At 42.9% G+C, this 17,196-nt stretch overlaps 9 non-coding genes across 9 annotated transcripts; all 9 read right to left on the minus strand.

Annotated features, from left to right (window-relative positions):
* Positions 1-1,186: 1,186 nt before the first annotated feature.
* LOC147734259 (signal recognition particle RNA) lies at positions 1,187-1,486 on the minus strand. Its single transcript, XR_015308227.1, has one exon.
* A 1,598-nt stretch (positions 1,487-3,084) lies between these two features.
* Positions 3,085-3,384, minus strand: LOC147734260 (signal recognition particle RNA). The gene has a single exon (XR_015307695.1).
* Positions 3,385-4,981: 1,597 nt separating this feature from the next.
* Positions 4,982-5,281, minus strand: LOC147734261 (signal recognition particle RNA). Its single transcript, XR_015308188.1, has one exon.
* Positions 5,282-6,879: 1,598 nt separating this feature from the next.
* Positions 6,880-7,179, minus strand: LOC147734262 (signal recognition particle RNA). Its single transcript, XR_015307946.1, has one exon.
* Positions 7,180-8,777: 1,598 nt separating this feature from the next.
* LOC147734263 (signal recognition particle RNA) lies at positions 8,778-9,077 on the minus strand. The gene has a single exon (XR_015307855.1).
* Positions 9,078-10,673: 1,596 nt separating this feature from the next.
* On the minus strand, positions 10,674-10,973 carry LOC147734264 (signal recognition particle RNA). Its single transcript, XR_015308154.1, has one exon.
* A 1,597-nt stretch (positions 10,974-12,570) lies between these two features.
* LOC147734265 (signal recognition particle RNA) lies at positions 12,571-12,857 on the minus strand. Its single transcript, XR_015307807.1, has one exon.
* Positions 12,858-14,454: 1,597 nt separating this feature from the next.
* LOC147734266 (signal recognition particle RNA) lies at positions 14,455-14,754 on the minus strand. Its single transcript, XR_015307714.1, has one exon.
* Positions 14,755-16,352: 1,598 nt separating this feature from the next.
* Positions 16,353-16,652, minus strand: LOC147734267 (signal recognition particle RNA). Its single transcript, XR_015308222.1, has one exon.
* Between the last annotated feature and the right edge of the window lie 544 nt (positions 16,653-17,196).

Below are 17,196 nucleotides of genomic sequence, written 5' to 3' on the forward strand. Positions count from 1 at the left end.
ATTCAGGCTCTTCTGTAGCCATCCATCCCTTCTTGTTATGCCGAGCCAGCCAATGTTGAGAAAAGCAGCAAGGGTCACAATGATGGAAGACATCTGCCACATTGGAAGTTATAAAGTGGTATGCAGTGGGAGGGCTAGAAGAGTTATTATAAAGAATGAATATGCGTCATTCTGTTCTCTAGCCTCAACAGCTTCAAGAGAGTAACTCTTGCTGGCCAAGAAGACCAATGTCAGTTCAGCTTGAGCAGGTGAAAGCTTGCCTGATTCTGCAAAAGGATGAGATTACGCTTTTGGGTTAGAAGTGGTTGCGGGCTACTGCATACTAAGAAACCGTTTATTGAGGTCCGGTTGGATTACTCGATCTTCTCCCACCTCAAAATCAGCTGCTAATTCAGTGTTCTATACCAATGAGCTATTTTTGTCCTCCCTGCCCCTTCCAGCGAATGGGTCCCCCTGACTAACAAAAGTGATTCAAACAGATTTTTATACCTTTTCATAGGAGACTTCATGACGTATTTTATACTGTGCCAATGCAAGGTAGATTGAGTAATGATCTGGACAGCCCCATACTGGAGAACTGCAACGCCTGTCAACCTGATCCCTTCTGCTGGTATTGTTAAACAACATCAAGATTTAAAAGTATTAAACCGCAAGAGTTGGCTGGAGTAAGGCCGAAGGCTCCAATGTTTGGGAGTTGCACAGTTCTCAGTCTTTTCATGTTTCTCTCAAAGAGCGAAAGGCCCTCTTATTTCTCCTTCTCATTCATATATGGAATTGAATGAGGGCTAATCAAAAAATGAATTAGAGCTGGACGTAGGAATGCAGCAGAAGACCCAGCAAATGCATTTCAAAGTTGCTCTTCTAAGGATACTTTTGTACTTGACAGATCAATTTAATCCTACAGGTGCTCTAAAATGAAGAATGCATTTCAGTCATTCTTGCAGAAAATCACACAGCCATCTATTCTGGGCTGCACAGAGTTTTCCGTCCTCTCCACCTGCTAGCTTGTTGTTGCAATATGTTGCAATTCTGGAGAATTGTCTGCTATGCTAGAATGCCAAGCCCTATTCAAATGTTCATTGTACTTCATGCAAAAATATCAAAAGAAAAACAAAGATTTGGTTTTGGAAAAATAATTCATTACCATCTTGTAAAAATCAAAACGTTCACATTTGAGTCAAAAAAAGAGAGGCTAGGTCTCACTATTTTGCTCAAGCTGTGTTACACCTACTGCTCTCAGGTGCTGTCCTGCTACCGATGGGCATGGAAGCTTTGGCCTGCTCTGTTTCCAGCCTGGGTCGGTGCACCTCTCATTACACAACCTGAAATTCTAGAGCTCCCTCTAGAACACCATATTGATACCCAACGTAGCATGGACACCTGATCAACACAGCTGAGTGCAGCCCAGAACCCCTGAGCTCAAGCAATCCACAAGCCTCAGCCTCCCAAGTAGCTAGGACAACAGGCACACGCCACCATGCCATGCAAACACAGCACATGTCCTAATGATGAAATGCATTGCTTAAGTAAGGATAATGATAAAGTACGGTGTAATGAATTGATGGTATGCCAACCGTATTTCAAGAAAATCTATTTCACTATCCTGCAAAGAAAGGAAAATAATGTCTTATCAAGAAGCAGTGTGAATATGGGAAGGGCCTTTAAAAAAGATGTGGAGTTTCCTAAAGGAAAAGAAGAGGGTTGAACTGATTTAAGGGAGAGAGGAAGTAGGGTCAGAAAGTTTGTGAAGGGGATGTGAATACAATATAGATACTAGTATTTAGTGAGTGAGAGATAGGTAGAGGGAGAGAGGAGAAAGAAAGTGAGGGAGAAGAGCCAACTTAGGGCTGAGTTTCTCATTATCTGCCAGTGACTCCCTGTAGAACCTTACAGGCACAATTCAGGCTCTCCTGTAGCCAACCATCCCTTCTTGTTATGCCGAGCCAGCCAATGTTGAGAAAAGCAGCAAGGGTCACAATGATGGAAGACATCTGCCACATTGGAAGTTATAAAGTGGTATGGAGTGGGGGGGCTAGAAGAGTTATTATAAAGAATGAATATGCGTCATTCTGTTCTCTAGCCTCAACAGCTTCAAGAGAGTAACACTTGCTGGCCAAGAAGACCAATGTCAGTTTAGCTTGAGCAGGTGAAAGCTTGCCTGATTCTGCAAAAGGATGAGATTACGCTTTTGGGTTAGAAGTGGTTGCGGGCTACTGCATACTAAGAAACCGTTTATTGAGGTCAGGTTGGATTACTCGATCTTCTCCCACCTCAAAATCAGCTGTTAATTCAGTGTTCTATACCAATGAGCTATTTTTGTCCTCCCCGCCCCTTCCAGCGAATGGGTCCCCCTGACTCACAAAAGTGATTCAAACAGATTTGTATACCTTTCCATAGGAGACTTCATGAGGTATTTTATACTGTGCCAATGCAAGGTAGATTGAGTAATGATCTGGACAGCCCCATACTGGAGAACTGCAGCGCCTGTCAACCTGATCCCTTCTGCTGGTATTGTTAAACAACATCAAGATTTAAAAGTATTAAACCGCAAGAGTTGGCTGGAGTAAGGCCGAAGGCTCCAATGTTTGGGAGTTGCACAGTTCTCAGTCTTTTCATGTTTCTCTCAAAGAGCGAAGGGCCCTCTTATTTCTCCTTCTCATTCATATATGGAATTGAATGAGGGCTAATCAAAAAATGAATTAGAGCTGGACGTAGGAATGCAGCAGAAGACCCAGCAAACGCATTTCAAAGTTGCTCTTCTAAGGATACCTTTGTACTTGACAGATCAATTTAATCCTACAGGTGCTCTAAAATGAAGAATGCATTTCAGTCATCCTTGCAGAAAATCACACAGCCATCTATTCTAGGCTGCACAGAGTTTTCCGTCCTCTCCACCTGCTAGCTTGTTGTTGCAATATGTGTCAATTCTGGAGAATTGTCTGCTATGCTAGAATGCCCGGCCCTATTCAAATGTTCATTGTACTTCCTGCAAAAATATCAAAAGAAAAACAAAGATTTGGTTTTGGAAAAATAATTCATTACCATCTTGTAAAAATCAAAACGTTCACATTTGATTCAAAAAAAGAGAGGCTAGGTCTCACTATTTTGCTCAAGCTGTGTTACACCTACTGCTCTCAGGTGCTGTCCTGCTACCGATGGGCATGGAAGCTTTGGCCTGCTCTGTTTCCAGCCTGAGTTGGTGCACCTCTCAATACACAACCTGAAATTCTAGAGCTCCCTCTAGAACACCATATTGATACCCAACGTAGCATGGACACCTGATCAACACAGCTGAGTGCAGCCCAGAACCCCTGAGCTCAAGCAATCCACAAGCCTCAGCCTCCCAAGTAGCTAGGACAACAGGCACATGCCACCATGCCCGGCAAACACAGCACATGTCCTAATGATGAAATGCATTGCTTAAGTAAGGATAATGATAAAGTACGGTGTAATGAATTGATGGTATGCCAACCGTATTTCAAGAAAATCTATTTCACTATCCTGCAAAGAAAGGAAAATAATGTCTTATCAAGAAGCAGTGTGAATATGGGAAGGGCCTTTAAAAAGATGTGGAGTTTCCTAAAGGAAAAGAAGAGGGTTGAACTGATTTAAGGGAGAGAGGAAGTATGGTCAGAAAGTTTGTGAAGGGGATGTGAATACAATATAGATACTAGTATTTAGTGAGTGAGAGATAGGTAGAGGGAGAGAGGAGAAAGAAAGTGAGGGAGAAGAGCCAACTTAGGGCTGAGTTTCTCATTATCTGCCAGTGACTCCCTGTAGAACCTTACAGGCACAATTCAGGCTCTTCTGTAGCCATCCATCCCTTCTTGTTATGCCGAGCCAGCCAATGTTGAGAAAAGCAGCAAGGGTCACAATGATGGAAGACATCTGCCACATTGGAAGTTATAAAGTGGTATGCAGTGGGAGGGCTAGAAGAGTTATTATAAAGAATGAATATGCGTCATTCTGTTCTCTAGCCTCAACAGTTTCAAGAGAGTAACTCTTGCTGGCCAAGAAGACCAATGTCAGTTCAGCTTGAGCAGGTGAAAGCTTGCCTGATTCTGCAAAAGGATGAGATTACGCTTTTGGGTTAGAAGTGGTTGCGGGCTACTGCATACTAAGAAACCGTTTATTGAGGTCCGGTTGGATTACTCGATCTTCTCCCACCTCAAAATCAGCTGCTAATTCAGTGTTCTATACCAATGAGCTATTTTTGTCCTCCCTGCCCCTTCCAGCGAATGGGTCCCCCTGACTAACAAAAGTGATTCAAACAGATTTGTATACCTTTTCATAGGAGACTTCATGACGTATTTTATACTGTGCCAATGCATGGTAGATTGAGTAATGATCTGGACAGCCCCATACTGGAGAACTGCAGCGCCTGTCAACCTGATCCCTTCTGCTGGTATTGTTAAACAACATCAAGATTTAAAAGTATTAAACCGCAAGAGTTGGCTGGAGTAAGGCCGAAGGCTCCAATGTTTGGGAGTTGCACAGTTCTCAGTCTTTTCATGTTTCTCTCAAAGAGCGAAGGGCCCTCTTATTTCTCCTTCTCATTCATATATGGAATTGAATGAGGGCTAATCAAAAAATGAATTAGAGCTGGACGTAGGAATGCAGCAGAAGACCCAGCAAATGCATTTCAAAGTTGCTCTTCTAAGGATACTTTTGTACTTGACAGATCAATTTAATCCTACAGGTGCTCTAAAATGAAGAATGCATTTCAGTCATTCTTGCAGAAAATCACACAGCCATCTATTCTAGGCTGCACAGAGTTTTCCGTCCTCTCCACCTGCTAGCTTGTTGTTGCAATATGTTGCAATTCTGGAGAATTGTCTGCTATGCTAGAATGCCCAGCCCTATTCAAATGTTCATTGTACTTCCTGCAAAAATATCAAAAGAAAAACAAAGATTTGGTTTTGGAAAAATAATTCATTACCATCTTGTAAAAATCAAAACGTTCACATTTGAGTCAAAAAGAGAGAGGCTAGGTCTCACTATTTTGCTCAAGCTGTGTTACACCTACTGCTCTCAGGTGCTGTCCTGCTACTGATGGGCATGGAAGCTTTGGCCTGCTCTGTTTCCAGCCTGGGTCGGTGCACCTCTCATTACACAACCTGAAATTCTAGAGCTCCCTCTAGAACACCATATTGATACCCAACGTAGCATGGACACCTGATCAACACAGCTGAGTGCAGCCCAGAACCCCTGAGCTCAAGCAATCCACAAGCCTCAGCCTCCCAAGTAGCTAGGACAACAGGCACACGCCACCATGCTCGGCAAACACAGCACATGTCCTAATGATGAAATGCATTGCTTAAGTAAGGATAATGATAAAGTACGGTGTAATGAATTGATGGTATGCCAACCGTATTTCAAGAAAATCTATTTCACTATCCTGCAAAGAAAGGAAAATAATGTCTTATCAAGAAGCAGTGTGAATATGGGAAGGGCCTTTAAAAAAGATGTGGAGTTTCCTAAAGGAAAAGAAGAGGGTTGAACTGATTTAAGGGAGAGAGGAAGTAGGGTCAGAAAGTTTGTGAAGGGGATGTGAATACAATATAGATACTAGTATTTAGTGAGTGAGAGATAGGTAGAGGGAGAGAGGAGAAAGAAAGTGAGGGAGAAGAGCCAACTTAGGGCTGAGTTTCTCATTATCTGCGAGTGACTCCCTGTAGAACCTTACAGGCACAATTCAAGCTCTCCTGTAGCCAACCATCCCTTCTTGTTATGCCGAGCCAGCCAATGTTGAGAAAAGCAGCAAGGGTCACAATGATGGAAGACATCTGCCACATTGGAAGTTATAAAGTGGTATGGAGTGGGAGGGCTAGAAGAGTTATTATGAAGAATGAATATGCGTCATTCTGTTCTCTAGCCTCAACAGCTTCAAGAGAGTAACACTTGCTGGCCAAGAAGACCAATGTCAGTTCAGCTTGAGCAGGTGAAAGCTTGCCTGATTCTGCAAAAGGATGAGATTACGCTTTTGGGTTAGAAGTGGTTGCGGGCTACTGCATACTAAGAAACCGTTTATTGAGGTCCGGTTGGATTACTCGATCTTCTCCCACCTCAAAATCAGCTGTTAATTCAGTGTTCTATACCAATGAGCTATTTTTGTCCTCCCTGCCCCTTCCAGCGAATGGGTCCCCCTGACTAACAAAAGTGATTCAAACAGATTTGTATACCTTTTCATAGGAGACTTCATGACGTATTTTATACTGTGCCAATGCAAGGTAGATTGAGTAATGATCTGGACAGCCCCATACTGGAGAACTGCAGCGCCTGTCAACCTGATCCCTTCTGCTGGTATTGTTAAACAACATCAAGATTTAAAAGTATTAAACCGCTAGAGTTGGCTGGAGTAAGGCCGAAGGCTCCAATGTTTGGGAGTTGCACAGTTCTCAGTCTTTTCATGTTTCTCTCAAAGAGCGAAGGGCCCTCTTATTTCTCCTTCTCATTCATATATGGAATTGAATGAGAGCTAATCAAAAAATGAATTAGAGCTGGACGTAGGAATGCAGCAGAAGACCCAGCAAACGCATTTCAAAGTTGCTCTTCTAAGGATACTTTTGTACTTGACAGATCAATTTAATCCTACAGGTGCTCTAAAATGAAGAATGCATTTCAGTCATCCTTGCAGAAAATCACACAGCCATCTATTCTAGGCTGCACAGAGTTTTCCGTCCTCTCCACCTGCTAGCTTGTTGTTGCAATATGTCGCAATTCTGGAGAATTGTCTGCTATGCTAGAATGCCCGGCCCAGTTCAAATGTTCATTGTACTTCCTGCAAAAATATCAAAAGAAAAACAAAGATTTGGTTTTGGAAAAATAATTCATTACCATCTTGTAAAAATCAAAACGTTCACATTTGAGTCAAAAAAAGAGAGGCTAGGTCTCACTATTTTGCTCAAGCTGTGTTACACCTACTGCTCTCAGGTGCTGTCCTGCTACCGATGGGCATGGAAGCTTTGGCCTGCTCTGTTTCCAGCCTGGGTCGGTGCACCTCTCATTACACAACCTGAAATTCTAGAGCTCCCTCTAGAACACCATATTGATACCCAACGTAGCATGGACACCTGATCAACACAGCTGAGTGCAGCCCAGAACCCCTGAGCTCAAGCAATCCACAAGCCTCAGCCTCCCAAGTAGCTAGGACAACAAGCACACGCCACCATGCCCGGCAAACACAGCACATGTCCTAATGATGAAATGCATTGCTTAAGTAAGGATAATGATAAAGTACGGTGTAATGAATTGATGGTATGCCAACCGTATTTAAAGAAAATCTATTTCACTATCCTGCAAAGAAAGAAAAATAATGTCTTATCAAGAAGCAGTGTGAATATGGGAAGGGCCTTTAAAAAAGATGTGGAGTTTCCTAAAGGAAAAGAAGAGGGTTGAACTGATTTAAGGGAGAGAGGAAGTAGGGTCAGAAAGTTTGTGAAGGGGATGTGAATACAATATAGATACTAGTATTTAGAGAGTGAGAGATAGGTAGAGGGAGAGAGGAGAAAGAAAGTGAGGGAGAAGAGCCAACTTAGGGCTGAGTTTCTCATTATCTGCCAGTGACTCCCTGTAGAACCTTACAGGCACAATTCAGGCTCTCCTGTAGCCATTCATCCCTTCTTGTTATGCCGAGCCAGCCAATGTTGAGAAAAGCAGCAAGGGTCACAATGATGGAAGACATCTGCCACATTGGAAGTTATAAAGTGGTATGGAGTGGGAGGGCTAGAAGAGTTATTATAAAGAATGAATATGCGTCATTCTGTTCTCTAGCCTCAACAGCTACAAGAGAGTAACTCTTGCTGGCCAAGAAGACCAATGTCAGTTCAGCTTGAGCAGGTGAAAGCTTGCCTGATTCTGCAAAAGGATGAGATTACGCTTTTGGGTTAGAAGTGGTTGCGGGCTACTGCATACTAAGAAACCGTTTATTGAGGTCCGGTTGGTTTATTCGATCTTCTCCCACCTCAAAATCAGCTGCTAATTCAGTGTTCTATACCAATGAGCTATTTTTGTCCTCCCTGCCCCTTCCAGCGAATGGGTCCCCCTGACTAACAAAAGTGATTCAAACAGATTTGTATACCTTTTCATAGGAGACTTCATGACGTATTTTATACTGTGCCAATGCAAGGTAGATTGAGTAATGATCTGGACAGCCCCATACTGGAGAACTGCAGCGCCTGTCAACCTGATCCCTTCTGCTGGTATTGTTAAACAACATCAAGATTTAAAAGTATTAAACCGCAAGAGTTGGCTGGAGTATGGCCGAAGGCTCCAATGTTTGGGAGTTGCACAGTTCTCAGTCTTTTCATGTTTCTCTCAAAGAGCGAAGGGCCCTCTTATTTCTCCTTCTCATTCATATATGGAATTGAATGAGGGCTAATCAAAAAATGAATTAGAGCTGGACGTAGGAATGCAGCAGAAGACCCAGCAAACGCATTTCAAAGTTACTCTTCTAAGGATACCTTTGTACTTGACAGATCAATTTATTCCTACAGGTGCTCTAAAATGAAGAATGCATTTCAGTCATCCTTGCAGAAAATCACACAGCCATCTATTCTAGGCTGCACAGAGTTTTCCGTCCTCTCCACCTGCTAGCTTGTTGTTGCAATATGTCGCAATTCTGGAGAATTGTCTGCTATGCTAGAATGCCCGGCCCAGTTCAAATGTTCATTGTACTTCCTGCAAAAATATCAAAAGAAAAACAAAGATTTGGTTTTGGAAAAATAATTCATTACCATCTTGTAAAAATCAAAACGTTCACATTTGAGTCAAAAAAAGAGAGGCTAGGTCTCACTATTTTGCTCAAGCTGTGTTACACCTACTGCTCTCAGGTGCTGTCCTGCTACCGATGGGCATGGAAGCTTTGGCCTGCTCTGTTTCCAGCCTGGGTCAGTGCACCTCTCATTACACAACCTGAAATTCTAGAGCTCCCTCTAGAACACCATATTGATACCCAACGTAGCATGGACACCTGATCAACACAGCTGAGTGCAGCCCAGAACCCCTGAGCTCAAGCAATCCACAAGCCTCAGCCTCCCAAGTAGCTAGGACAACAGGCACACGCCACCATGCCCGGCAAACACAGCACATGTCCTAATGATGAAATGCATTGCTTAAGTAAGGATAATGATAAAGTACGGTGTAATGAATTGATGGTATGCCAACCGTATTTAAAGAAAATCTATTTCACTATCCTGCAAAGAAAGAAAAATAATGTCTTATCAAGAAGCAGTGTGAATATGGGAAGGGCCTTTAAAAAAGATGTGGAGTTTCCTAAAGGAAAAGAAGAGGGTTGAACTGATTTAAGGGAGAGAGGAAGTAGGGTCAGAAAGTTTGTGAAGGGGATGTGAATACAATATAGATACTAGTATTTAGAGAGTGAGAGATAGGTAGAGGGAGAGAGGAGAAAGAAAGTGAGGGAGAAGAGCCAACTTAGGGCTGAGTTTCTCATTATCTGCCAGTGACTCCCTGTAGAACCTTACAGGCACAATTCAGGCTCTCCTGTAGCCATTCATCCCTTCTTGTTATGCCGAGCCAGCCAATGTTGAGAAAAGCAGCAAGGGTCACAATGATGGAAGACATCTGCCACATTGGAAGTTATAAAGTGGTATGGAGTGGGAGGGCTAGAAGAGTTATTATAAAGAATGAATATGCGTCATTCTGTTCTCTAGCCTCAACAGCTTCAAGAGAGTAACTCTTGCTGGCCAAGAAGACCAATGTCAGTTCAGCTTGAGCAGGTGAAAGCTTGCCTGATTCTGCAAAAGGATGAGATTACGCTTTTGGGTTAGAAGTGGTTGCGGGCTACTGCATACTAAGAAACCGTTTATTGAGGTCCGGTTGGTTTATTCGATCTTCTCCCACCTCAAAATCAGCTGCTAATTCAGTGTTCTATACCAATGAGCTATTTTTGTCCTCCCTGCCCCTTCCAGCGAATGGGTCCCCCTGACTAACAAAAGTGATTCAAACAGATTTGTATACCTTTTCATAGGAGACTTCATGACGTATTTTATACTGTGCCAATGCAAGGTAGATTGAGTAATGATCTGGACAGCCCCATACTGGAGAACTGCAGCGCCTGTCAACCTGATCCCTTCTGCTGGTATTGTTAAACAACATCAAGATTTAAAAGTATTAAACCGCAAGAGTTGGCTGGAGTATGGCCGAAGGCTCCAATGTTTGGGAGTTGCACAGTTCTCAGTCTTTTCATGTTTCTCTCAAAGAGCGAAGGGCCCTCTTATTTCTCCTTCTTTCATATATGGAATTGAATGAGGGCTAATCAAAAAATGAATTAGAGCTGGACGTAGGAATGCAGCAGAAGACCCAGCAAACGCATTTCAAAGTTACTCTTCTAAGGATGCCTTTGTACTTGACAGATCAATTTAATCCTACAGGTGCTCTAAAATGAAGAATGCATTTCAGTCATCCTTGCAGAAAATCACACAGCCATCTATTCTAGGCTGCACAGAGTTTTCCGTCCTCTCCACCTGCTAGCTTGTTGTTGCAATATGTCGCAATTCTGGAGAATTGTCTGCTATGCTAGAATGCCCGGCCCAGTTCAAATGTTCATTGTACTTCCTGCAAAAATATCAAAAGAAAAACAAAGATTTGGTTTTGGAAAAATAATTCATTACCATCTTGTGAAAATCAAAACGTTCACATTTGAGTCAAAAAAAGAGAGGCTAGGTCTCACTATTTTGCTCAATCTGTGTTACACCTACTGCTCTCAGGTGCTGTCCTGCTACCGATGGGCATGGAAGCTTTGGCCTGCTCTGTTTCCAGCCTGGGTCGGTGCACCTCTCTTTACACAACCTGAAATTCTAGAGCTCCCTCTAGAACACCATATTGATACCCAACGTAGCATGGACACCTGATCAACACAGCTGAGTGCAGCCCAGAACCCCTGAGCTCAAGCAATCCACAAGCCTCAGCCTCCCAAGTAGCTAGGACAACAGGCACACGCCACCATGCCCGGCAAACACAGCACATGTCCTAATGATGAAATGCATTGCTTAAGTAAGGATAATGATAAAGTACGGTGTAATGAATTGATGGTATGCCAACCGTATTTCAAGAAAATCTATTTCACTATCCTGCAAAGAAAGGAAAATAATGTCTTATCAAGAAGCAGTGTGAATATGGGAAGGGCCTTTAAAAAGATGTGGAGTTTCCTAAAGGAAAAGAAGAGGGTTGAACTGATTTAAGGGAGAGAGGAAGTAGGGTCAGAAAGTTTGTGAAGGGGATGTGAATACAATATAGATACTAGTATTTAGTGAGTGAGAGATAGGTAGAGGGAGAAAGGAGAAAGAAAGTGAGGGAGAAGAGCCAACTTAGGGCTGAGTTTCTCATTATCTGCCAGTGACTCCCTGTAGAACCTTACAGGCACAATTCAGGCTCTTCTGTAGCCATCCATCCCTTCTTGTTATGCCGAGCCAGCCAATGTTGAGAAAAGCAGCAAGGGTCACAATGATGGAAGACATCTGCCACATTGGAAGTTATAAAGTGGTATGCAGTGGGAGGGCTAGAAGAGTTATTATAAAGAATGAATATGCGTCATTCTGTTCTCTAGCCTCAACAGCTTCAAGAGAGTAACTCTTGCTGGCCAAGAAGACCAATGTCAGTTCAGCTTGAGCAGGTGAAAGCTTGCCTGATTCTGCAAAAGGATGAGATTACGCTTTTGGGTTAGAAGTGGTTGCGGGCTACTGCATACTAAGAAACCGTTTATTGAGGTCCGGTTGGATTACTCGATCTTCTCCCACCTCAAAATCAGCTGCTAATTCAGTGTTCTATACCAATGAGCTATTTTTGTCCTCCCTGCCCCTTCCAGCGAATGGGTCCCCCTGACTAACAAAAGTGATGCAAACAGATTTGTATACCTTTTCATAGGAGACTTCATGACGTATTTTATACTGTGCCAATGCAAGGTAGATTGAGTAATGATCTGGACAGCCCCATACTGGAGAACTGCAGCGCCTGTCAACCTGATCCCTTCTGCTGGTATTGTTAAACAACATCAAGATTTAAAAGTATTAAACCGCAAGAGTTGGCTGGAGTAAGGCCGAAGGCTCCAATGTTTGGGAGTTGCACAGTTCTCAGTCTTTTCATGTTTCTCTCAAAGAGCGAAGGGCCCTCTTATTTCTCCTTCTCATTCATATATGGAATTGAATGAGGGCTAATCAAAAAATGAATTAGAGCTGGACGTAGGAATGCAGCAGAAGACCCAGCAAATGCATTTCAAAGTTGCTCTTCTAAGGATACTTTTGTACTTGACAGATCAATTTAATCCTACAGGTGCTCTAAAATGAAGAATGCATTTCAGTCATCCTTGCAGAAAATCACACAGCCATCTATTCTAGGCTGCACAGAGTTTTCCGTCCTCTCCACCTGCTAGCTTGTTGTTGCAATATGTTGCAATTCTGGAGAATTGTCTGCTATGCTAGAATGCCCAGCCCTATTCAAATGTTCATTGTACTTCCTGCAAAAATATCAAAAGAAAAACAAAGATTTGGTTTTGGAAAAATAATTCATTACCATCTTGTAAAAATCAAAACGTTCACATTTGATTCAAAAAAAGAGAGGCTAGGTCTCACTATTTTGCTCAAGCTGTGTTACACCTACTGCTCTCAGGTGCTGTCCTGCTACCGATGGGCATGGAAGCTTTGGCCTGCTCTGTTTCCAGCCTGGGTTGGTGCACCTCTCAATACACAACCTGAAATTCTAGAGCTCCCTCTAAAACACCATATTGATACCCAACATAGCATGGACACCTGATCGCAGCCCAGAACCCCTGAGCTCAAGCAATCCACAAGCCTCAGCCTCCCAAGTAGCTAGGACAACAGGCACACGCCACCATGCCCAGCAAACACAGCACATGTCCTAATGATGAAATGCATTGCTTAAGTAAGGATAATGATAAAGTACGGTGTAATGAATTGATGGTATGCCAACCGTATTTCAAGAAAATCTATTTCACTATCCTGCAAAGAAAGGAAAATAATGTCTTATCAAGAAGCAGTGTGAATATGGGAAGGGCCTTTAAAAAGATGTGGAGTTTCCTAAAGGAAAAGAAGAGGGTTGAACTGATTTAAGGGAGAGAGGAAGTAGGGTCAGAAAGTTTGTGAAGGGGATGTGAATACAATATAGATACTAGTATTTAGTGAGTGAGAGATAGGTAGAGGGAGAGAGGAGAAAGAAAGTGAGGGAGAAGAGCCAACTTAGGGCTGAGTTTCTCATTATCTGCCAGTGACTCCCTGTAGAACCTTACAGGCACAATTCAGGCTCTTCTGTAGCCATCCATCCCTTCTTGTTATGCCGAGCCAGCCAATGTTGAGAAAAGCAGCAAGGGTCACAATGATGGAAGACATCTGCCACATTGGAAGTTATAAAGTGGTATGCAGTGGGAGGGCTAGAAGAGTTATTATAAAGAATGAATATGCGTCATTCTGTTCTCTAGCCTCAACAGCTTCAAGAGAGTAACTCTTGCTGGCCAAGAAGACCAATGTCAGTTCAGCTTGAGCAGGTGAAAGCTTGCCTGATTCTGCAAAAGGATGAGATTACGCTTTTGGGTTAGAAGTGGTTGCGGGCTACTGCATACTAAGAAACCGTTTATTGAGGTCCGGTTGGATTACTCGATCTTCTCCCACCTCAAAATCAGCTGCTAATTCAGTGTTCTATACCAATGAGCTATTTTTGTCCTCCCTGCCCCTTCCAGCGAATGGGTCCCCCTGACTAACAAAAGTGATTCAAACAGATTTGTATACCTTTTCATAGGAGACTTCATGACGTATTTTATACTGTGCCAATGCAAGGTAGATTGAGTAATGATCTGGACAGCCCCATACTGGAGAACTGCAGCGCCTGTCAACCTGATCCCTTCTGCTGGTATTGTTAAACAACATCAAGATTTAAAAGTATTAAACCGCAAGAGTTGGCTGGAGTAAGGCCGAAGGCTCCAATGTTTGGGAGTTGCACAGTTCTCAGTCTTTTCATGTTTCTCTCAAAGAGCGAAGGGCCCTCTTATTTCTCCTTCTCATTCATATATGGAATTGAATGAGGGCTAATCAAAAAATGAATTAGAGCTGGACGTAGGAATGCAGCAGAAGACCCAGCAAACGCATTTCAAAGTTGCTCTTCTAAGGATACTTTTGTACTTGACAGATCAATTTAATCCTACAGGTGCTCTAAAATGAAGAATGCATTTCAGTCATTCTTGCAGAAAATCACACAGCCATCTATTCTAGGCTGCACAGAGTTTTCCGTCCTCTCCACCTGCTAGCTTGTTGTTGCAATATGTTGCAATTCTGGAGAATTGTCTGCTATGCTAGAATGCCAAGCCCTATTCAAATGTTCATTGTACTTCCTGCAAAAATATCAAAAGAAAAACAAAGATTTGGTTTTGGAAAAATAATTCATTACCATCTTGTAAAAATCAAAACGTTCACATTTGAGTCAAAAAAAGAGAGGCTAGGTCTCACTATTTTGCTCAAGCTGTGTTACACCTACTGCTCTCAGGTGCTGTCCTGCTACCGATGGGCATGGAAGCTTTGGCCTGCTCTGTTTCCAGCCTGGGTCGGTGCACCTCTCATTACACAACCTGAAATTCTAGAGCTCCCTCTAGAACACCATATTGATACCCAAGGTAGCATGGACACCTGATCAACACAGCTGAGTGCAGCCCAGAACCCCTGAGCTCAAGCAATCCACAAGCCTCAGCCTCCCAAGTAGCTAGGACAACAGGCACACGCCACCATGCCATGCAAACGCAGCACATGTCCTAATGATGAAATGCATTGCTTAAGTAAGGATAATGATAAAGTACGGTGTAATGAATTGATGGTATGCCAACCGTATTTCAAGAAAATCTATTTCACTATCCTGCAAAGAAAGGAAAATAATGTCTTATCAAGAAGCAGTGTGAATATGGGAAGGGCCTTTAAAAAAGATGTGGAGTTTCCTAAAGGAAAAGAAGAGGGTTGAACTGATTTAAGGGAGAGAGGAAGTAGGGTCAGAAAGTTTGTGAAGGGGATGTGAATACAATATAGATACTAGTATTTAGTGAGTGAGAGATAGGTAGAGGGAGAGAGGAGAAAGAAAGTGAGGGAGAAGAGCCAACTTAGGGCTGAGTTTCTCATTATCTGCCAGTGACTCCCTGTAGAACCTTACAGGCACAATTCAGGCTCTCCTGTAGCCAACCATCCCTTCTTGTTATGCCGAGCCAGCCAATGTTGAGAAAAGCAGCAAGGGTCACAATGATGGAAGACATCTGCCACATTGGAAGTTATAAAGTGGTATGGAGTGGGAGGGCTAGAAGAGTTATTATAAAGAATGAATATGCGTCATTCTGTTCTCTAGCCTCAACAGCTTCAAGAGAGTAACACTTGCTGGCCAAGAAGACCAATGTCAGTTCAGCTTGAGCAGGTGAAAGCTTGCCTGATTCTGCAAAAGGATGAGATTACGCTTTTGGGTTAGAAGTGGTTGCGGGCTACTGCATACTAAGAAACCGTTTATTGAGGTCCGGTTGGATTACTCGATCTTCTCCCACCTCAGAATCAGCTGTTAATTCAGTGTTCTATACCAATGAGCTATTTTTGTCCTCCCCGCCCCTTCCAGCGAATGGGTCCCCCTGACTAACAAAAGTGATTCAAACAGATTTGTATACCTTTTCATAGGAGACTTCATGAGGTATTTTATACTGTGCCAATGCAAGGTAGATTGAGTAATGATCTGGACAGCCCCATACTGGAGAACTGCAGCGCCTGTCAACCTGATCCCTTCTGCTGGTATTGTTAAACAACATCAAGATTTAAAAGTATTAAACCGCAAGAGTTGGCTGGAGTAAGGCCGAAGGCTCCAATGTTTGGGAGTTGCACAGTTCTCAGTCTTTTCATGTTTCTCTCAAAGAGCGAAGGGCCCTCTTATTTCTCCTTCTCATTCATATATGGAATTGAATGAGGGCTAATCAAAAAATGAATTAGAGCTGGACGTAGGAATGCAGCAGAAGACCCAGCAAACGCATTTCAAAGTTGCTCTTCTAAGGATACCTTTGTACTTGACAGATCAATTTAATCCTACAGGTGCTCTAAAATGAAGAATGCATTTCAGTCATCCTTGCAGAAAATCACACAGCCATCTATTCTAGGCTGCACAGAGTTTTCCGTCCTCTCCACCTGCTAGCTTGTTGTTGCAATATGTGTCAATTCTGGAGAATTGTCTGCTATGCTAGAATGCCCGGCCCTATTCAAATGTTCATTGTACTTCCTGCAAAAATATCAAAAGAAAAACAAAGATTTGGTTTTGGAAAAATAATTCATTACCATCTTGTAAAAATCAAAACGTTCACATTTGATTCAAAAAAAGAGAGGCTAGGTCTCACTATTTTGCTCAAGCTGTGTTACACCTACTGCTCTCAGGTGCTGTCCTGCTACCGATGGGCATGGAAGCTTTGGCCTGCTCTGTTTCCAGCCTGGGTTGGTGCACCTCTCAATACACAACCTGAAATTCTAGAGCTCCCTCTAGAACACCATATTGATACCCAACGTAGCATGGACACCTGATCAACACAGCTGAGTGCAGCCCAGAACCCCTGAGCTCAAGCAATCCACAAGCCTCAGCCTCCCAAGTAGCTAGGACAACAGGCACTCGCCACCATGCCCGGCAAACACAGCACATGTCCTAATGATGAAATGCATTGCTTAAGTAAGGATAATGATAAAGTACGGTGTAATGAATTGATGGTATGCCAACCGTATTTCAAGAAAATCTATTTCACTATCCTGCAAAGAAAGGAAAATAATGTCTTATCAAGAAGCAGTGTGAATATGGGAAGGGCCTTTAAAAAGATGTGGAGTTTCCTAAAGGAAAAGAAGAGGGTTGAACTGATTTAAGGGAGATAGGAAGTAGGGTCAGAAAGTTTGTGAAGGGGATGTGAATACAATATAGATACTAGTATTTAGTGAGTGAGAGATAGGTAGAGGGAGAGAGGAGAAAGAAAGTGAGGGAGAAGAGCCAACTTAGGGCTGAGTTTCTCATTATCTGCCAGTGACTCCCTGTAGAACCTTACAGGCACAATTCAGGCTCTCCTGTAGCCATCCATCCCTTCTTGTTATGCCGAGCCAGCCAATGTTGAGAAAAGCAGCAAGGGTCACAATGATGGAAGACATCTGCCACATTGGAAGTTATAAAGTGGTATGCAGTGGGAGG

This window comes from Lissotriton vulgaris, chromosome 1_2 (genome assembly GCF_964263255.1).
Source record: "Lissotriton vulgaris chromosome 1_2, aLisVul1.2, whole genome shotgun sequence".
Lineage (NCBI taxonomy): Eukaryota > Metazoa > Chordata > Amphibia > Caudata > Salamandridae > Lissotriton > Lissotriton vulgaris.